Here is a 23273-nt window from a genome sequence, read left to right on the forward strand (position 1 = left end):
CTTATATTCTGAGGTTTTGCATTCTGATCCTCGACTCTCCCACTACTTGAAATATCCTTATCTCCCCTCTATCTAGGCCTTTCAATATTAAAGTATGTTTCAATGAGCTCCTCCCTCATCTTTTTTAAGTTCCAGGCCCAGAACCCTCAATTGCAGCAACAGCACAATACATTACAAACTAGTTAATATAAACTTAAATTAACATAAACCAGCCTCATCTGAACCTCTGCTATGTCCTAAAATATTCATCATACACTTCCCTCTGACCCAGTCCAATCATGCCTCACTTTATAAGACTCCCATTCTTATTGCTAGATCTTCCCCCACCTCCTCCATTTTCAATACCTCGCTATTACCGTAATTTCCTCTCGATACATAACCCTCCAGAATCTTGATGTTCTTCCATGTCTACTCTCTCTGCATCCCCACTGGCAGCCCTGCCTTTCATCACCTATGTCCCAACCCCTGTAATCTCTAAAATTTCTTTGCCTTTCACTCCTCTTTATACTTTATACTTTATTGTCGCCAAACAATTGATACTAGAATCACCACAGCGAAATTTGATTCTGCGCTTCCCACACCCTGGATTACAAATTGATAGTAAATATTAAAAATTTAAATTATAAATCATAAATAGAAAATAGAAAAATGGAAAGTAAGGTAGTGCAAAAAAACTGAGAGGCAGGTCCGGATATTTGGAGGGTACGGCCCAGATCCAGGTCAGGATCCGTTCAGCAGTCTTATCACAGTTGGAAAGAAGCTGTTCCCAAATCTGGCGGTATGAGTCTTCAGCTCCTGAGCCTTCTCCCGGAGGCTGGGTGGGTCGTGTCCTTAATTATCCCGGCAGCACTAAAAACTCAATTCATTGGTTAAACGTTTAGTCATTTGTCCCAAACTACATGGTGTCCCAAAATGGACACAGTATTCCATTAAAGACGTAAACAGTGATAGGTGAAGGTTTAGTATTGTTTCCTTGTCTTTGAACTCACCCCTGGTCCCATCTGCTCTGTTGCGAGCCTTATTGAACCTGTCTTGCCACTTCATCAATCTGTGTAATGACACCACCCCACCCCACAGTGTGTGCACTCTGCGGAGGTTTGCACCATTTGGAGAAGAGGAGGAAAAAAACGACAAAGAGACGGAGGAGAAAAAGCAGCATTTCTTTTCACATTAGTGCTGGTGAAATCCTTCTCCAGATTTATCACATTATGGGGAACAGACCTGCTACCAGTAACAAGTCATGAGGGCAAACAGCTGCGGCATAAGTCACTTAAGTCACACGATAGGGAAGAGATTATTGAATTAAAAACATTACAATCACATTGTGAGAACATTGAGAAACTCACCTCAGTTACCAAATATGATTAACCTTTGAAACACAGCTCATTACTGAGAGCACCTGGCCTTCTACTGATAATCAAACACTCGGTACCCATCAGCCCCCACCAAAGAAACAACACGGACCTTTCTGCAAGAAATTCCACTCCTACCGCTTACTGAATTTGGAATCCCTTCCATCTTGTTAGTGAATATATTTTCCTTTGCTGGTATGTAGAATTGCCTCTCCTATCTGATTCTATTGCTCAGATCTCCCACGACTCCTTCTCATCTGCATTTGCAGCCCCTTTCATTCTCTGACCTGATTTAGAGTCATAGAGTCACAGAACACTGCAGAATAGGAGGCCTTTTGGCCCATCTAGTCCTTGCTGAACTATCAATCTGCCTAGACCTCTCGACTCATACCTGGACTGCTATGTTTTGCAACTCCAGAACTAATTGAAAGAAAAACGCAGGAGCTTGTCTACTTAGTTTCTACCACCTCCCCCTTTTTAGTAAGGCACTCAATGACTGGAGGCGGAGCCAAATCAAGATGGCACTAAACAGCAACTCCTTCGCTTGCATCTTCAGAAACAACTCTATTTCCATCTTCGATACCTCTTTTTTTTTACCTTTTCAAGGTTCTTTTGAAGACCCTGACCTGAAGTTACACATTGACTTTGGTTCTTTGTGTGAAGAGGACCTGCTCTCAGGGCATCACTACTAGCCGCTTTTTGACATCCCAAGCACGAGGCCTGGAAGATAGCGCACCTTCAGGGTTCTGGAATTTCATGGCTCTGGGCCATGAAATCATTTCATGGTTGATTCTAGGCCAGTGCCCCTGACTGAAGTGTCGCAGGAGAACATGGAACATCGGGAGCAGCGGGTTAGCTGCCATGGGTTGTGTGCCCAGTGATCTGCACCTTTTTGGTGCGGACTCTCTGGGCGCAGAGCTCAGGAAGGGCAACGTAACAAACTTTTAACATCGTAAATCAGTGAGTTGCTTGTTATGTCTCCCCTCTCGCTGTGTAATGGGGACACCTCTTTTTTCCTTATTAGGGAGAGAGAGCGAGCGTGTGGTATGGCAAATTACTGGGTGAATGAGTAGTTTTGGGGTACTGCAAGTCTGTGTCTTTATTGATGATTTGGTGCACGCTTGAGTGCTCGGTGGAGGGTGCTGAAGCTTTATTGCTGGTGGGGGTTGGGGGGGTCGTTGCCTTACTGCTGCTTGTGCGTGGGAAGGGGGAGTTTTGGGGTTCTAACATTTTAACTGCCATTCGTTCTTGGGGCACTCCTCATAGGGAGCTCAGGGAGTTGGGTGCTAAGTTAAAGGGTAGTACCTCCAGGATTGTGATCTCAGAATTGCTACCCATGCCACGTGCTAGTGAGGCCAGAACTAGGAAGATTATACAGTTTATTATGTGGCTAAGGAGTTGGTGTAGGAGGAGGGCTTAAGATTCTTGGATCATGGGGCTCTCTTCCAGGGAATGTGGGACCTGTACAGAAGGGACGTTTTGCACCTGAACTGGAGGGGACTAATATCATAGTGGGAAGGTTTGTTAATGCTTCATGATGGAGGTTAAACTAGAGTTGCAGGGGGATGGGAACCAGAGGGCCAGAACAGTTAGTGGAGAGGTTGTGGAGGCAGATGTTGGTAAGGCTTCAGACAAAATTAGGAAACTAAAGATTGAGAATGACATGATGAAATTGAAAAGGGTAAATACAGGACTGAAGGTGTTATATCTGAATGCACGTGATATACTGAATAAGGCAGATGAACTTGCAGCACAGTTGCAGATTGACAGGTATGATGTTGAAAGCATCACTGAATCATGGCTGAATTGAATTGAATTGACGTTAGTTTCCTGAGACCATGGATTTGCGCCTTGGAAGGTTTCCAGGGCGCAGGCCTGGGCAAGGTTATATGGAAGACTGGCAGTTGCTCATGCTGCATGTCTTCCCTCTCCACGCCACCGATGTTGTCCAAGGGAAGGGCACTAGGGCCAATATAGCTTGGCACCGGTGTCGTCGCAGAGCAATGGGTGGTTAAGTGCCTTGCTCAAGGACACAACACGCAGCCTCAGCTGAGGCTCGAACTAGCGAGCTTCAGATCGCCGGACCGACGCCTTAACCACTTGGCCACGTGCCAACACTGACCTTATTACTTACATCCTTCACATCCATGAGGAGTAAAAATCTTTATGTTACATCTCCGTCTAAATGTGCAATGTGCAATTTATAGTAATTTGTAATGAATAGTATGTACAACAGGCCAGTCAATATAACATAGAAATACAATTGTATTAGCATGAATTAATCAGTCTGATGACCTGGTGGAAGAAGCTGTCCTGGAGCCTGTTGGTCCTGGCTTTTATGCTGTGGTACCGTTTTCCGGATGGTAGCAGCTGGAACAGTTTGTGGTTGGGGTGACTCAGGTCCCCAATGATCCTTTGGGCCATTTTTACATACCTGTCTTTGTAAATGTCCTGAATAGTGGGAAGTTTGCATCTACAGATGTGCTGGGCTGTTCACACCACTCTCTGCAGAGTCCTACGATTGAGGGAAGTACAGTTCCCATACCAGGCAATGATGCAGCCAGTCAGGATGCTCTCAATTTTGCCCCTGTAGAAAGTTCTTAGGATTTTGGGGGCCCATGCCAAACGTCTTCAACCGTCTGAGGTAAAAGAGGCGCTGTTGTGCTTTCTTCACCTCACAGCCAGTATGTACAGACAACATGAGATCCTCGAAGACGTGTATGCTGAAGATCTTAAAGTTGTTCACCCTCTGACACCAGAACCATTGCTGTCAATAGGGATTAGCCCGTCTCTTTTCCTCCAACCAGCTCCTTTGTTTTTGTGACATTGAGGGAGAGGTTGCTTTCTTGACACCACTGTGTCAGGGTGATGACTTCTTCTCTGTAGGCTGCCTCATTATTATTTGAGATTAGGCCAATCAGTGTAGTGTCATCAGCAAATTTAATTAGCAGATTGTAGCTGTGGGTGGTGACACAGTCATGGGTATACAGGGAGTAAAGGAGGGGGCTTAGGACACAGCCCTGAGGGGCTCCTGTGTTGAGAGTCAGAGGGGCAGAGGTGAGGGAGCCCACTCTTACCACTTGCCGGCAATCTGACAGGAAGTCCAGGATCTAGTTGCACAAGGCAGGGAGAAGGCCGAGATCGCTGAGCTTCATGTCGAGCCTGAAGGGAATTATGGAATCAGAATCAGAATCAGGGTTATTATCACTGGCATGTGTCATGAAATTTGTTAATCTAGCAGCAGCAGTTCAATGAAATAATATAGAAGAAGAAAATAACATAATAATAATAAATAAATTACAGTATACATATATTGAATATATTAGAAATTGTATAAAAACAGAAACAACATATATTAAAAAGGTGAGGTAGTCTTGAATGCTGTAGTCCAAGAAGATTATAGCTGGGAGCTAAATGTCCAAGGATGCATATTGTATCAAAAGGACAGGCAGGAAGGCAGGGGGGAGGGTGATGTTGCAGTGTTGAATTAAACCATATCATTAGAAAGAGGTAACATAAGGTTAGAAGGCGTTGAATCATTGTGGATAGAGCTAAGGAACTGCACAGGTAAAAAGACCCTGATGGGAATTGTATACAGAACCCCAAACAGTAGTAAGAATGTGGCCTACAAATTACAATGGGATATATAAAATACAAAAGGACAATGATACAATTGTCATGGGGGATTTCAAAATGCAGGTATATTGGGAAAATTAGGTTGGTGCCGGATTTCAGGAGGGAGATTTTCTAGAGTGTCTGCAAGATGGTTTTTTAGAGCAACTCATACTTGAGCCCACTAGAGGATCAGCTGTTCAGGATTGGGTGTTGCGTAATGAACAAAAATTGATTAGAGAGCTTAAGGTAAAAGAATACTTGGGGGAAGTGTGATCACAATATGATCAAATTCATCCTGAAATTTGAGAAGGACAAGTTAAAGTCAGATGTATCAGTATTACAGTGGAGTTAGAATTACAGGTGCATGAGAGAGAAGTTGGCTAGAATTAATTGGAAAAAGAAAATACTGGCAGGGATGGTGATATAGCAGCAATGGCTGGAGTTTCTTGAAGCAATTTGGAAGGCACAGGATATATATATATCCCAAAGAGAGAGAAGTATTCTAAAGGCAAGATGACACAACCGTGCCTAACAAGAGAAGTCAAAGCCAACATAAAAGTCAAAGAGAGGGCATATAAAAGAGCAAAAATTGGTGAGAAGTTAGAGGATTGGGATGCCTTTAAAAACCACCAGAAGGCAACTAAAAAAGTAATTGAGCGGATAAAGATGGAATATGAAACCACGCCAGTATACCACGCCGGTATTAAAGAGGATACCAAAAGTTTCTTCAGATACATAAAGTATAAAAGCAAGGCTAGAATGGATAGGACCACTGGGAAATGATGCTTGAAAAGTAATAATGGGGTACAAGAAAATGGCGAGCAGACTGAATAAGCTACAATCTGCTAATCAAATTTGCTGACGACACTTTGCTCTGGGAGACACCAGCAGTATGGTAGAAGTTCCAGGTGTCAGGGGGCATAAAGTATGTGGCTACCATAACTAGATGGAAGTTTCTCGGAAATTGAAAGGTCTGAAAGTAGGTGGAGGTGCAGGTGGTTTTGAGGAATTAGAGAGGCTACAGAAGAACTCATACAGATGAGGGGAATGGGCAAAGAAATGGCAGATGGAATACAGTGTTTGGAAGTGTATGGTCATGCACTTGGTAGAATAAATAAAAAAAATTGACTTTTTTTCTAAATGGAGAGAAAATACAAAAAACTGAGGTGCAAAGAGACTTGGGTGTCCTTGTGCAAGATTCCCTAAAGGTTAATTTGCAGGTTGAGTGTGTGGTGAGGAAGTCAAATATAAAATCATTGCAAAAGGACTGGAATATAAAAGCAAGGATATAATGCTGAGACTCTATAAAGCATTGGTAAGGCCTCATCTGAAGTATTGTGAGCAGGTTTGGCCCCCTTAGCTTAGAAATTAGGGAGGGTTCAAAGGAAGTTCTTGAAAATGATTCCAGAATTAAATGGCCAGTCATATGAAGATCGTTTGATGGCTCTAAGCCTGTATTCATTAGAATTTAGAAGAATGAGGAGTAACCTCATTGAAACCTGTCAAATGGTGAAAGGTCTTGGTGGAATCGATGTGGGGAGGATGTTTCCTATGGTGGGTGAGTCTAAGACCAGAGGACACAGCCTCAGGATAAAGGGACATCCTTTTAGAATGGAGATGAGGAAGAATATTTTTAGCCAGAGAGCAGTGAATCTGTGGAATTCTTTGCTGTAGGCAGTTGTAGACACCAAGACTTTACCTATATTTAAGGCAGAGGTTGACAGATTCTTGACTGTTTAGGGCACAAAGGGGTACAGCAAGAAGTGGGAGATTGGGGTTGAGAGGGAAATAAGTCAACCATGAGGTAATGGTGGAGCAGATGCATTGGGCCAAATGGCCTAATTCTGCTCCTATATCTTATGGTCTTTTGGCCCACAGTGCCTGACACCATCATTTCCTTTGCCTTTTGGAAAGCCAACTCAGACTGCTTTGTCCATTGCCACTTCTTCCAAATCTGCAGTAATGAGTTCAAGGGGCGGAGCACAGTAGCTAGGTCTGGCGGGAACCTGTAATAGTTATTGATAAATTCTAAAAAAGGATCACAACTATGACATGTCCTTCGGCCTTGGGGTATCCACCACTGCCTGAATTTTCTCAGCAGACTTGTGTAATACCTATGCGTCAATGGTGCGACACAGTAAATGATATTTGTTTTAAAGAATCCACACTTGCTGCGTCATGCTCTGAGCCCATAATCATCTAATCTTTTTAACACTGTCTTGAAATTTTGGAGATGTTCATTGTCATCCTTACTGGTTACAATGACGTCATCCAGGTTACACTGAGTGCCTCGGCAGTGTATTCTCTATTCTCTACTTCTTTCCTTCCCATTCTCTATTCCAGCCCAAATCTGTACTTCCTGGGCACAAAATCACCATTCTGATCAAGGGCCTTCAAACTTGATTAACTCCGTTTCTCTTCCCACATATTCTGCCTGACCTGCTGACAGGCTATACTTTCAAAGATTTTAAGATCAAGATTAGCTTTGTTTGTCACGTGTACATCAAAGCTTCTAGTAAAATGCATCATTTGTGTCAAATCAAATCAGTGAGGATTAAGCTGGGCAGTCTGCAAGTATCACGACAGTTCTATGCTAACATAGCTGACATAATTCACTAACCTGAATCCATACATCTTTGGAATATGGAGCACCCGGAGGAATTCCATGCAGTCATGGAGAGAACACAGACAGCGACAGGAATTGATCCCTGATCTTACAGTTGGCACTGTAAAACATACAGTGTTGCCTTTTGACTTATCTCTGTGTTATGAGCTCTTTCAACAACAATAAATTCAAAATATTCAAGTTAAATCCCTGTGTTAATCCTAATTATACTTCAGTGACAATATCTCTTGCTCTGTAGGAGTTTATGGAGCAACCACTGTGCCACTTACAAGCAAGTTTTTCTTGCTACTTCTGCTGCCTGACAATAATCTTATTCTTTGAACATATGGACCATTTGATGACGTGTGACTCTTGAGAAACTGCTCCAGAGTTTTCCCATTGCTGATTTGTAGCATCATGTGACTGTCTTGATGATTATTACAGGCACTCTCCCGGTTACAACAGGATTCTATGTTCCTGAGTACTGTTTGAAACCCAAACTTTTCGGAAGTTGGAAATGAACAAACCTAGTGCATGGAGGAGCATCACACTCATGTATGTTTGATGGCTCTGGGTCTGTACTCGCTGGATTTAAGAAGAATGAGGGGGATCTCATTAAAACATTGAATATTGAAGGCCTGGACATGGAGAGGACGCTTCAAATAGGGGCGGCAGGAAGACCAGAGGGCACAGCCTCAGAATAGAAGGACATCCCTTTAGAACAGAGATGAGGAGGAAATTCTTTAGACAGAGACTGATGAATCTGTGGAATTTATTGTCACAGATGGATGCGGTGCCAAGTTGTTGGATGTATTTAAAGTGGAGGTTGATAGGTTACAAAGGTTATGGGGAGAAGGCAGGAAGAAGGGATACTGAATTCGTATGGTCGAATTCTGGATCAGACTTGCTGAGCTGAATGTCCAATTCCACTCCAATGCCTTATGCCCTTATGACCTCAAACAAAAGGGATGGAAGATTGGGCAGTCATGGGAAGAGCCATCCTCACTGACAGTGAGTAAGCAAGTGAGTTGACTCAGCTGTTGTCTGTGAGAGAGAGTTAGTTCCAGTGAATTTCTACATTTTTAATGCACAGAAATCACCTTTAATTGTCCAGCTGGCTTCCTTTCCAGTAAATGTTTGTCAAAAATCTACTCTTGCTGGAAATGTAAAATGAAATACTAGAAACACTCAGCTACATGAAGAAAGAAAAACAGAATCATTGTTTCAGGCCGCTGACTGTTTCTCAGAAAGGGGAAGAAGAGTGAAATAGGAGTGAAGTCAGGTCTACGTCTTTCTCCAGACTGCAGAGAAACCACAGACAGATGGGGAAATCGTGGAGCAGCTACGTTCAGTCTGCATGTGTGACCCTGACCATTCTGTTGGCCACCCGTTATCCCACTCCCACCCTGACTTTCCGGTCCATGGCATCCTCCACTGTGGCAACGAGGCCCGATGCTGGTTCGAAGGACAGTATCTCATCTTCCCCTCTATACACAAGAAAGCAGCATCCATCGTCAATGATCCCTACCTCCCAGGCCAAGTCCCCTACTTGCTACTACCATCAGGCAGGAGGTACAGCAGCTTTAGATCTCACACCACTAGCTTCAGGAACAGTTATTACTCTACAACCAACAGACTCTTGTCACTCACCACCACTTTGATCTGATTCTACAACCAAATGGCTCTTTACAACTCATGTTCTCAATATTATTTTTATTTACAGTTTTTCTTTTGCACATTGCTTGTTTATCAGTCTATTTGTGTATAGTTTTTCATAAAATTCTACTGTATTTCTTTTTTTCTGTAAATGCTCACAAGTGAATAAAGCTCCATGTAATAGATGATAACTCTACATATCTGATAATAAATTTGCTTTGAACTTTTTACTTTGAAATAGGTTTGAACTTAATATTAAATTCTTCAAAGGGAGGTAACTCCTTTTCCTCTCTGCGTCAGAAATGGGAACTTCTGCAGTCAGTTATTATTTGTCGTGATACGTTTTTCATCCTCAACCTAGTATGGCCTGATGTGCAATGCCAGTATTATCACATAAGCCAAGATAGTTAGACTAAAAAGCAGCTTCTTCATGAGGGCTGTTGTGCAAGCTGAATAATACTGCACCATGGCTTGCCAGGGGTCTTTGAATGTTATGAACTATCGAAGTCACTTGTTGCATGTAAACATGGAAATTTTTGTTTATTTAGTTTTTTAATTAAGCCATAATGTTGCCCAAGGAATCATTGTTCGTTGGTGTTTTCTTGAGTGGAAGAATTGGGTCAGAGACTCTCAGCAGCCAGTAAGGATGTTGTACTTCTGCAAAGAAGCTTTGAGGACACAAAGGCATAACTTTGGACCCATAAAGCACAGAAACAGGCCCTTCATCCCACCATGTTCATGCAGACCTTTGCTTGCTATCTACACTAATCCCACATACCAGCACTTGCTCCTTAACCTTCAATGCCCTCGTGATTTAAATGATCGTTTGAAGATTCATGGACGTTCATTATTAAAGTACGTATTCGGAATATACCTCTGAGTTTCGTCCTTCCGCAGGGAGCCACAAAACAAGGAAACACCATGGAACCTGTTCAAGAAAACATCAAACAGCCAATACGTGAAAAAAAGAACAAATTGCGCAAACGACAAAAAAGCAAAGCGAACAATGCATAGAATATCAAACAGAAAACCGGTTTAGTTCAGCTCAGCCCCGTGCCACTAGTCAATGCAGGCCGTAGGGACAAACTTTGCTGAAGCGCCCCAGTCTGCATCCATTGCCCCGATCAAACCGCTCAAAAACAGCAAAAAAAAAGTAACCAAAATCCAGAAACACATGCAACATGAACCTCAAAGTCTCCCAAAACAAGTCCACAGCCTCGCTGATCAATCGTGGTAACATGGATCCCAAGGTTCCTGCTCTTTCCTCTGACAGCAGCTAGCGAGAGGGAGAGGGAGACCGGTCAAACACAGGCAGACGGCACCAAATGCACGCCCGTCCTCCGCTCTTGGCCTCACTGACTTCAAACTTGCCCAATGCCTCAATCGCAGAGAAGCAATGGAGATTGTGAGTGTACTCACTTCCACCACCCAACCACTCAGACAGAGCATTGAGATTCCACCATCTTCTAGTAAAAAAAAATTACCTCATGTCTGCTCTGAGCTTCTTCTGTCTTTCCATAAACATAACATTTCATTTTCCTTAAATCTTTGACAATTTTGGATTAGGGCCTAAATTGTCACCTTCTTGTAATTGAACTTTCTTTATATGATTGTCTAATCACCTGTCTGTCTGTAAATGTTCGGTGGATTTTCAGTCACTTGTAGCATAGCTGGTTCTGTAGATATTTGTAGTTTCTTTGTCTGCAGCTTGTGTCACGCCAGCATACATCAGACGGTTCTTGTCTCGGAGGCTGGTCTTATAGCTTGGGGTAGTTTTCAGTATAAAGCTGAACCATGAGGCAAGATTGCTTGTCCTTTTCCTTGTTCAGTTCTTTGTTATTTTATTTGTTTTCCCTTTCCTCCTTACTTACAGTAGAGTGAATTGGTTACAGATAGAGTTGGTTACTTGCTGATGTGTTTCACTGTTATCGACATCTATTAAAATGGCTGTAAGCACAAGAGTTTTGATTCATTTCTGACTTCCAGAGAAGCTTCTGGACAATATCATCTCCAGACCCCACAGCACTGTGAATCTGGTAACCTCCTCCCATGGCAGATCTCGGAACAGACACACAAGTGACAGGGCCAGCTCATCAAGGCCAATTGAGAGTAATGAGGGCCTCATTGCTGGAGAATACCTCATCTTTTATCTGCCTATTACTAACATGAGGCTCCACCAGGAAATGACAGAATAAATTAACAAGGCAAACTGGTGATGCAATAGAATATCTGGAATATAATGAGTTTGAGTCCTGATGTGACTTGGTTCAGATGTTTTTGTTTTAAAATAATTCAGAGTATAACTTGGTTTTCACAAGAGATTCTACAGATGCTGAAAATCTTGAACAACAGATGCATTCACACGCACACACACACACACACACACACACACACACACACAAAGTGTTAGAGGAACTCAGCAGGTCAAGTAGTATCTGTGGAGGTAAATAAACAGACACTGTTTTGGGCTTGGCCTGAAGCTACCTAATTTGTTGAGACTCTCCAGCACTTTATGTGTGTTGTTTAGGTTTAGCCTAGCTTTTTATTCATTTTTCAGATGCTGGAAATGGAATTGTCCCCGTGAAGGGCATCAGCCAAAATGCCATCTGTCCATTCCCTTTGCTAGATATGCTTGAGTTCTTCCACCATTTTGTGTTTGTTGCTTAAAATTTGGTCTTCTAGTTCCTTGTAGCACTGACCTAATGGGCTATTAATGAAAATGCATATTTTCTCTCGGCCCGAAACATCGACTGTACCTCTTCCTAGAGATGCTGCCTGGCCTGCTGCGTTCACCAGCAAATTTGATGTGTGTTGCCTGTAGATTTTCTACTTAGTTTTCCATGTACTTTTGCAACCAAAAGAGGTAATGGCACTATTTTGTCTCAATTTGTTCAAGAGGTTATGAATCAGAATCAGGATTAAAATCACTGGCATATATCATGAAATTTATTGTTTTGCAGATGCAGTACATTGCAATACATTTTTGGAGGCCTCCATAGGCCAGATCTGCGTCCTAGCTATCTAGCATCTACTTTCGATACACACACTAGGGGAGTATGATATGGAGAGGAAGCTGCTGCCCGTGCAGGAGGCTCCCCCTCTCCCCTCAGCTGGTGAGTCCAAAGAAACGGCAGAGACTGATAGAGTTTGGCATCAGCGCCATTGCAGAAGTTGCCAGTCAGCATTGAACTCCATATAGGACTGCTTATGGACACCAGCCTGGACTTTTCCTCAGGGTTTACTCCCGAATCCCTTCCCATTAGTGGGTACAGCTGCAAGGCAGCAGAGATTTGAGATCAGAGTTTTCCTTCTCCTAGCTGAGCTGCTAACCACGGCTAATAAGCCCCATCTGCCTGAATTACAATAATTCCAGTTTTATATCTATATATATAATGTGTAATTAAATGGATAGTCCAAAAAGAAAAGAGAGCAAAAAGCAGTGAGATAGTGTGGTCGTGGGGAGGTGGTGTTCATGGGCTCAATGTTCATTCAGAAATCTTATGGCGAAGGGGAAGAAGCTGTTCCTGAATTGTTGAGTGTGTGCGTTCTGCCTCCTGTACCTCCTCAAAAAACAAACAACAAACTCCAACAGCCTATATGTCCTCGCAAACACGAGAAAATCTGCAGATGCTGGAAAAGTCAAGCAACACACACAAAATGCTGGTGAACGCAGCAAGCCGGGCAGCATCTATAGGAAGAAGTAGTTGACGTTTCGGGTCGAGACCCTTATTCAGGACTAATGGAAAAAAGAGATAGTAAGAGATTTGAAAGTGGAAGGGGTGGGGGAGATCCGAAATGATAGGAGAAGACAGGAGGGGGAGAGATGAAGCTAAGAGCTGGAAAGTTGATTGGCAAAAGGGATACTAGGCTGGAGAAGGGAGAGGATCATGGGATGGGAGGCCTAGGGAGAAAGAAAGGGGGAGGGGAGCATCAGAGGAAGATGGAGAACAGACAAGGAGTTATTGTGAGAGGGAAAGAGAGAGAGAGAAAAAAAATTAGGGATGGGGTAAGAAAGGGATGAGGGGCATTAACGGAAGTTAGAGAATCAATGTTCATGCCATCAGGTTGGAGGCTACCCAGACGGAATATAAGGTGTTGTTCCTCCAACCTGAACGTGGCTTCATCTTGAAAGTACAGGAGGCCATGGATTGACATACCGGAATGGGAATGGGACGTGGAATTAAAATGTGTGGCCACTGGGAGATCCTGCTTCCTCTGGCGGACAGAGCGTAGGTGTTCCGTGAAGCACCTGCTCTCAGAATGAGGCTTTTCATTCCAGGACGAAGAAGATGTCCTCCTTTTTTTAAAGAAAGGGGCTTCCCTTCCTCCATCATCAATTCTGCCCTCAAACACATCTCTCTCATTTCACACACATCTGCTCTCACCCCATCCTCCCGCCACCCTACTAGGGGCAGGGTTCCTCTTGTCCTTATCTACCACCCCACCAGCCTCCGTGTCCAACATATAATTCTCTGTAACTTCTGCCATCTCCTAACGGGATCCCACCACTAAGCACATCTTTCCCTCCCCCTCTTTCTGCTTTCCGCAGGGATCGCTCCCTACGAGACTCCCTTGTCCATTCGTTCCCCCCCCATCCCTCCCCACCAATCTCCCTCCCGGCACTTATCCTTGTAAGCAGGTCAAGTGCTGCACCTGCCCTTACACTTCCTCCTTCACCACCATTCAGGGCTCCAGACAATCCTTCCAGGTGAGGCGACCTGGTGTGATATACTGCATCTGGTGCTCCCGGTGTGGCCTTCTATATATTGGTGAGACCCGATGCAGATTGGGAGACCCCGTTGCTGAACACCTATACTCTGTCTGCCAGAGGAAGCAGGATCTCCCAGAGGCCACACATTTTAATTCCACATCCCATTCCCATTCTGATATGTCAATCCATGGCCTCCTATACAGTCGAGATGAAGCCACACTCAGGTTGGAGGAATAACACCTTATATTCCGTCTGGGTAGCCGCCAACCTGATGGCATGAACATTGATTACTCTAACTTCCGTTAATACCCCTTCTCCCCTTCTTACCCCATCCCTAATCTTTTCTCTCTCTCTTTTCCTCTCACAATAACTCCTTGCCTGTTTTCCATCTTCCTCTGGTGCTCCCCTTCCCCTTTCTTTCTTCCAAGGCCTTCCGTCCTATGATACTCCCCCTTCTTCAGCCTTGTATCCCTTTTGCCAATCAACTTCCCAGCTGTTAGCTTCATCCCTCCCCCTCCTGTCTTCTCCTATCATTTTGGGTCTCCCCCTCCCCCTCCCACCTTCAAATCTCTTACTATCTTCTTTTTCCATTAGTCCTGACGAAGGGTCTCAACCCGAAACGTCGACTGTACTTCTTCCTATAGATGTTGCCTGGCCTGCTGCGTTCCACCGGCATTTTGTGTGTGTAGCCTATATATCCTGGCAGGTATCGCTCCCCTGCTATAAGAAGAATGGTAGCCAGCAAGAAAGAACGACTCTGTCAAACATCAGATGAGAGGCACTCTCTACATGGTCATACGCCTACACCCAACCGTCTAAAGTCAAGGAAGAGCTTCATGAACAGTGTTGTTCCATTACAATCAACCCCATCTGAAGCCCACATCGCCTTGTGGAAAGACCAGCTCGCCAGTCTCAAACAACCCCCAACGATGGAAATTCCACCGGATGAAAGCTTTCCCCCAGGAGCTCATTGCAACTGGGCAACCTGGAAGTGCCTTAACAGATTTAGGACTGGTGTAGGTCGTTCAAAGGTGCCACTAAGTAAATGGGAATATGCAAGCAGTCCGACAACTTGTGAATGTGGAACTGAGCCACAAACTATGCAACATCTCCTGCAATGCCCATCGCTAGAGGAAACCTGTACTGCTGTAGATCTTGCGGAATTCAACAACAAGGTGCAAAAATGTGTCCAGTTCTGACTGGGCTGTCTGTGGATGTGATAAGAAGAAGACCTCCTCCTTGATGGCAGCAATGAGAAGAAAGCATGCCCTGGATAGCAGGTATCCTTGATGATGGATGCTGCCTTTTTGAGGCATTGCCTTTTGAAGATGTCTTCAGTATTGGGGAGGCTAGTACCCATAATGGTGCTGGCTGAGATTGCAGCTCTTTGCAGATTTTGCAATCCTACGCAGTGACCCCTCCATACAAGATGGTGTATTAAGAAGGCAATGAATTCAAAATAATGTAAGAGAATAAGAGAACACTTTACAGTGCAGATGCACATTGACAAGCTGTACTGAAGGGCTTGTTCTTATTGTGTAAAATTACTCTGACCCTATGTGTATCTATCACTGTCATCAATTGTAGGTCAGTGCTAATTTCCAGACAGTTTAGAACCAGATAACAATTAAATTATAATATATGAAAGCAGAACACGCGGAAGATGCTCCTTAAATTCTGAAGATGGTACCCCAAGACGGCAGCATCTATCATTAAGGAGCCTCAACATCCAGAACATGCCTTCTTCTCATGACTAGCATCAGCGAGAAGCTATAGGGGCCTGAAGACCTACACTCAAAGTTTTAGGAACAGCTACTTTCACTCTGCTATCAGATTTCTGAACAGTCATAAACCTATGAACACTAATTTGCTTATTGTGTGAGACCAAATAACCTGATGAGATAGTTAAGCTTCTCCTTATTCCACTCATCCTTCTCCTCCCCCCCTCCACCCCCTCCACTCACTTTGATTCTCTAGGTTCACTGGGAAGAGTTCAGCAATAAAACGGTTAATGTATGAGAGTATTTGATGGCTCTGGGCCTTTACTCACTGGAGTTTAGAAGAATGAGAGGGATCTCATTAAAATTATCAAATATTGAAAGGCATAGATAGAATGGATGCGTAGAGAATGTTTCCTGTAGTGGGGGAGTTTGGGACCTGAGGACACAGCCTCAGAATCTAAGGATGTCCCTTTCAAACCAACAGGAGGAAGAATTTCTTCAGCCGGAGAGTGGTGAATCTGTGGATTCATTGCCACGGACGGCTGTGGAAGATAAATCATTGGGTATATTTAAAGCCGAGATTCATGGGTTCTTGATTAGTAAGGGTGTCAAAGGGTACGGGGAGAAGGCAAGAGAATACAGTTGAGAGGGATAATAAATCAGCCATGATGGAATGGCAGAGCAGACTTGATGGACGAAATGGCCTAATTCTACTCCTATATCTTTTGGTCTTCCCTGCCTTCTCTGCTAAAGTCCTGGGTTTGCAGCTTGAACACTATTGAGAGGAAGACATGCTTAGATCTGTAGAGTAGCCAGCCAGAAGAGGAGATCAATCGGACCCGGCAAATCTAAAATGAGTGTGGAACAAATGAAGAGATTGTATGTCCGACTGACCATGAGTTAGGTAAATGATTTGTGAATGGGCTTAGTTATTGCTATTTATTGGACTTTAAGGGGAACCCATGAGGCAAACTTCTTCCTCACAGGGTGGTGTGAGTGAAGGATGAGCTGCCTGCAGAAGTGCTGGTTGCAGGTTTGATTTCAATATTTAGGAGAAGATTGGGATAAGTACATGGGTGGAAGGGGTATGGAAGGTTATGGTTCTGGTGCTGTTGATGGAACTAGGCAGAATAACAGTTTGACACGACTAGATGGGCTGAACGTCTGCTTCTCTGCTGCAGAGCTCTATGACTCTATGTCTCTGTTGTTGGGTATGCATGCATGCTACTAATATTGATCTAACTAGCAAATTTGTTAAAATATATTTGAAGTCGGTGTTATCTGAGTGAATTTTGGAATGATACAGGTGGGACTGAGTAAGATCATTATTCCTCATGGGGTGGCATGGTAGCATAGTGGTTAGCACAACACTTTACAGTACCAGCGAACAACAAACAACAGGAATTCTGCAGATGCTGGAAATTCAAGCAACATACATCAAAGTTGCTGGTGAACGCAGCAGGCCAGGCAGCATCTATAGGAAGAGGCGCAGTCGACGTTTCAGGCCGAGACCCTTCGTCAGGACTAACTGAAGGAAGAGTGAGTAAGGGATTTGAAAGCTGGAGGGGGAGGGGGAGATGCAAAATGATAGGAGAAGACAGGAGGGGGAGGGATGGAGCCGAGAGCTGGACAGGTGATAGGCAGAAGGGGATACGAGAGGATCATGGGACAGGAGGTCCGGGAAGAAAGACGGGGGGGGGTGACCCAGAGGATGGGCAAGAGGTATATTCAGAGGGACAGAGGGAGAAAAAGGAGAGTGAGAGAAAGAATGTGTGCATTAAAAAGAGTAACAGATGGGGTACGAGGGGGAGGTGGGGCCTAGCGGAAGTTAGAGAAGTCAATGTTCATGCCATCAGGTTGGAGGCTACCCAGACGGAATATAAGGTGTTGTTCCTCCAACCTGAGTGTGGCTTCATCTTTACAGTAGAGGAGGCCGTGGATAGACATGTCAGAATGGGAATGGGATGTGGAATTAAAATGTGTGGCCACTGGGAGATCCTGCTTTCTCTGGCGGACAGAGCGTAGATGTTCAGCAAAGCGGTCTCCCAGTCTGCGTCGGGTCTCACCAATATATAAAAGGCCACATCGGGAGCACCGGACGCAGTATATCACCCCAGTCGACTCACAGGTGAAGTGATGCCTCACCTGGAAGGACTGTTTGGGGCCCTGAATGGTGGTAAGGGAGGAAGTGTAAGGGCATGTGTAGCACTTGTTCCGCTTACACGGATAAGTGCCAGGAGGGAGATCAGTGGGGAGGGATGGGGGGGACGAATGGACAAGGGAGTTGTGTAGGGAGCGATCCCTGCGGAATGCAGAGAGAGGCGGGGAGGGAAAGATATGCTTAGTGGTGGGATCCTGTTGGAGGTGGCGGAAGTTACGGAGAATAATATGTTGGACCCGGAGGCTGGTGGGGTGGTAGGTGAGGACCAGGGGAACCCTATTCCTAGTGGGGTGGTGGGAGGATGGAGTGAGAGCAGATGTACGTGAAATGGGGGAGATGCGTTTAAGAGCAGAGTTGATAGTGGAGGAAGGGAAGCCCCTTTCTTTAAAAAATGAAGACATCTCCCTCGTCCTAGAATGAAAAGCCTCATCCTGAGAGCAGATGCGGCGGAGACGGAGGAATTGCGAGAAGGGGATGGCGTTTTTGCAAGAGACAGGGTGAGAAGAGGAATAGTCCAGATAGTTGTGAGAGTCAGTAGGCTTATAGTAGACCTCTACTGTAAAGATGAAGCCACACTCAGGTTGGAGGAACAACACCTTATATTCCGTCTGGGTAGCCTCCAACCTGATGGCATGAACATTGACTTCTCTAACTTCCGCTAGGCCCCACCTCCCCCTCGTACCCCATCTGTTACTCTTTTTAATGCACACATTCTTTCTCTCACTCTCCTTTTTCTCCCTCTGTCCCTCTGAATATACCCCTTGCCCATCCTCTGGGTTCCCCCACCCCCGCCCCCCGTCTTCCTTCCCGGACCTCCTGTCCCATGATCCTCTCGTATCCCCTTTTGCCTATCACCTGTCCAGCTCTCGGCTCCATCCCTCCCCCTCCTGTCTTCTCCTATCATTTTGCATCTCCCCCTCCCCCTCCAGCTTTCAAATCCCTTACTCACTCTTCCTTCAGTTAGTCCTGACGAAGGGTCTCGGCCTGAAACGTCGACTGCGCCTCTTCCTATAGATGCTGCCTGGCCTGCTGCGTTCACCAGCAACTTTGATGTATGTTGCTTGAATTTCCAGCATCTGCAGAATTCCTGTTGTTTGCGTTTAAATTCACTACTGCGAAGCCTCTTCCGGTGATGCCTACACTGAAGAAGTTTAGATCCTCTCTTCGACGGGAGTTCAGTGAAACCATCTCTCACTGCTCCCCATCTGTGATTTCTTCGGCTCTTCAACTTTTCGACCAGACTTTGACTCAAACTCGCTATCACTGCCATGTATCATTTCTTGGAACGTGCCTCCGTTGCCAACTTACTCCAGTTGGCTTTAGGATTCGTTTCCAAGCCTCTCAATTTGGACCTTCTGAGGATCCCAGGTACTCACATTTCATTGACTCTGCCTCTCGCCGCTTCTCCCGTCAAGCTCTGAAGGCGACGCTCTCCGCCATGAGGAGGTACTTGGTGTCGCTATCCCAGACCCTTCCACACCTTCGGGACACTTTCTTCGCCGTCTGTAATGGTCCTACCCGCTATTTCATCCTCCGTCGGATCCACGCCTGCAATCGCCGTTTCTTTGACTTTGTCATGTTAGGCAAAGATTGCAAGATCTTACATCTACGGACTGCAGAGCCTGCCGGCCCCGACGCTAGCAGGCATGAACTTTCGGTTGCGGCGCCTGCCGTTGGTCTCGGCGGCTCCAACACCTCTGGACATATTCAAAACCCGGACTCCAGCAACGACCATGGAGACATCCAAAGCGATCGCGCAACCACCAACTGCGACTCCAGCCTTGAACTCCAGGCCGGGTCTTTATGTGCTGCTGTTGTGACTCCCGTCTCCCCTTCCCCCACCACCACTCCGCAGCCCCGTCTCCCTCAGATCCCACCGTCAACTCCTGGGCCCTCAGAGGCTCCATCTTCCTCTCACCCCAACCCTCCCCTCTCCACTGACACCCCCAGCCTCCCCCCTCCCCCCTCTGATCCCAGCTCTCATCCGTGCCGGGTCTTTACCATCCCCTCCGACCTTCAACTGTCGGAGGCAGAACGCTCTGTTCTCAGTAAGGGCCTCACGTTTGTCCCCCTTCGCCCACACCTCAGCGAGTTCCGTGTTCGCCACGATGCGGAACTTTTCTTCCGCCGTCTCCGTCTCCGAGCCTACTTCTTCGGCAAGGACTCTTCCACCCCCACCGATGACCCCTTCTCCCGTCTTCATCCCTCCTCTTCTTCATGGACACCCCGCTCTGGTCTTCTGCCTGCTCTGGATCTCTTTATTGCCAACTGCCGACGGGACATCAACCGTCTCGACTTCACCGCACCTTGTCCCCATTCCAACCTCACTCCTTCGGAACGCTCTGCTCTCCGCTCCCTCCGCACTAATCCTAACATTATTATTAAACCCGCTGATAAGGGGGGTGCTGTTGTAGTCTGGCGTACTGACCTCTACCTTGCCGAGGCACAGCGACAACTCGCGGATACCTCCTCTTATTTACCCCTCGATCGTGACCCCACTAAGGAGCACCAGGCCATTGTCTCCCACACTATCAACGACTTTATCCGCTCAGGGGATCTCCCATCCACTGCTACCAACCTTATAGTTCCCACACCCCGCACTTCCCATTTCTACCTCCTACCCAAGATCCACAAACCTGCCTGTCCTGGCCGACCTATTGTCTCAGCTTGCTCCTGCCCCACCGAACTCGTTTTTGCATACCTCGACACTGTTTTATCACCCCTTGTTCAATCCCTTCCGACCTATGTTCGTGACACTTCTCACGCTCTTAAACTTTTCGATGATTTTAAGTTCCCTGGCCCCCTCCGCTTTATTTTCACCTTGGATGTCCAGTCCCTATATACTTCCATCCCCCATCAGGAAGGTCTCAAAGCTCTACGCTTCTTTTTGGATTCCAGACCTAATCAGTTCCCCTCTACCACCACTCTGCTCCGTCTAGCAGAATTAGTCCTTACTCTTAATAATTTCTCCTTTTGCTCCTCCCATTTCCTCCAAACTAAAGGTGTAGCTATGGGCACCCGTATGGGTCCTAGCTATGCCTGCCTTTTTGTTGGGTTTGTGGAACAATCTATGTTCCGTGCCTATTCTGGTATCTGTCCCCCACTTTTCCTTCGCTACATCGACGACTGCATTGGCGCTGCTTCCTGCACGCATGCAGAACTCGTTAACTTTATTAACTTTGCCTCCAACTTTCACCCTGCCCTCAAGTTTACCTGGTCCATTTCTGACACCTCCCTCCCCTTTCTAGATCTTTCTGTCTCTGTCTCTGGAGACAGCTTATCCACTGATGTCTACTATAAGCCTACTGACTCTCACAACTATCTGGACTATTCCTCTTCTCACCCTGTCTCTTGCAAAAATGCCATCCCCTTCTCGCAATTCCTCCGTCTCCGCCGCATCTGCTCTCAGGATGAGGCTTTTCATTCTAGGACGAGGGAGATGTCTTCATTTTTTAAAGAAAGGGGCTTCCCTTCCTCCACTATCAACTCTGCTCTTAAACGCATCTCCCCCATTTCACGTACATCTGCTCTCACTCCATCCTCCCACCACCCCACTAGGAATAGGGTTCCCCTGGTCCTCACCTACCACCCCACCAGCCTCCGGGTCCAACATATTATTCTCCGTAACTTCCGCCACCTCCAACGGGATCCCACCACTAAGCATATCTTTCCCTCCCCGCCTCTCTCTGCATTCCGCAGGGATCGCTCCCTACACAACTCCCTTGTCCATTCGTCCCCCCCATCCCTCCCCACTGATCTCCCTCCTGGCACTTATCCGTGTAAGCGGAACAAGTGCTACACATGCCCTTACACTTCCTCCCTTACCACCATTCAGGGCCCCAAACAGTCCTTCCAGGTGAGGCATCACTTCACCTGTGAGTCGACTGGGGTGATATACTGCGTCCGGTGCTCCCGATGTGGCCTTCTATATATTGGTGAGACCCGACGCAGACTGGGAGACCGCTTTGCTGAACATCTACGCTCTGTCCGCCAGAGAAAGCAGGATCTCCCAGTGACCACACATTTTAATTCCACATCCCATTCCCATTCTGACATGTCAGAATATCAGTACCAGCGACCTGGGTTCAATTCCCACTGCTGCCTGTACCTTCTCCCCATGACTGTGTGGATTTCCTCCCACAGCTCTGGCTTCCTCCCACAGTTGAAGGATGTGCCGGTTGGTAGGCTAATTGGTCATTATAAGTTATCCTGTGATTAGGCTAGGATTAAATTGAGGGATTTCTGGGCAGTACAGATCAAAGGGCCGAAAGGGTCTATTCCGTGGTGTACCTCAATAAATAAAGTTTCTTGCAATACTCCAGCTACCACACACACTGAGGGAGCAATTCCGTTCATCTCATTCCGTAATTCATTGCCTAGTTTCTCACACATGGCCATCTATTGCCCTTGAGTCCCTTAGGTATAGTCACCAATCAGACTTCCAACTGACAATAATTCGGGACGTGGGAGAAAACAGAGGCACTATTAACCGAGAGGTCCATGGCAGAAAAATGGTTGGAACCCCTACCCTAGGGAACCCATGCAGTCACTGGAGAAAATACAAGCTTTACACTGACAGATCTGCAGATCATGGTTGATCACAGGAACACAACTTTATCTTTGGTACCACTGTAACGTCCTGACATGGTTTAATTTTGAAAGATGTCAGTACATTTCCCCAAATTTGATTGCAAGCACATTAGCAAGTAACATGTTGCTTTTGACTATAGTTAGATATGCCCGATAATATTTGTGTGACGTGTATGACACAAGTTGCAACCATACCTCATGCTGAATCCAAGTCAGAACAAGTGATCCAGTGTCTCTACTTTAAACTCAAACCTTTTTATGGCTGCTCTCCAGTGCCAATAAATTAAGAAATTGCCAAGCAAGCATGGTTTTAAAATGATTGAACTGGTTCCTCTCTGATTCCATGTGATAAATAATATTTTCAAAAGCATGGTTGTCTGTGAGTCACCACAGCTATCACTGGGTGATTTATTCAGTACAGGCCATAAGCACCTGGCTTATAGACACCTCTACATACAAACAAGCTCTCATAACATTATTGAATTCAAAAGTCCAATGTACTCTACATCCTTAGATGGCAGAGTGGAGATACATCTCTAACAAAGGAGGTGTGAGATGCTCCTTCCCTCTGCTAGCCTGAAAGTCATCCTTGAGCAAGGCGTAGCACCTGCTTTGCCTCCTGATCAGGGTCATGTGATGCCATGTGAGCAGGTGGTGGATGGTCGTATGAGCAGCTAGTGCATATCACAAGCCCTGGTTTTGTGACCACTGACGCCAAGCAGACAATCTCTGAAATGTATTGAAAATGGCTGGGGTCAACCGTCTTGTAAAGACACTGCCCAGAACATGGTAATGGTAAGCCACTTCTGCAGAAAAATTTGCAAAGATCATGGTCGTGGAAAGACCACGATCACCTATATCA

Source organism: Mobula hypostoma, chromosome 4 (assembly GCF_963921235.1).
Source record: "Mobula hypostoma chromosome 4, sMobHyp1.1, whole genome shotgun sequence".
Lineage (NCBI taxonomy): Eukaryota > Metazoa > Chordata > Chondrichthyes > Myliobatiformes > Myliobatidae > Mobula > Mobula hypostoma.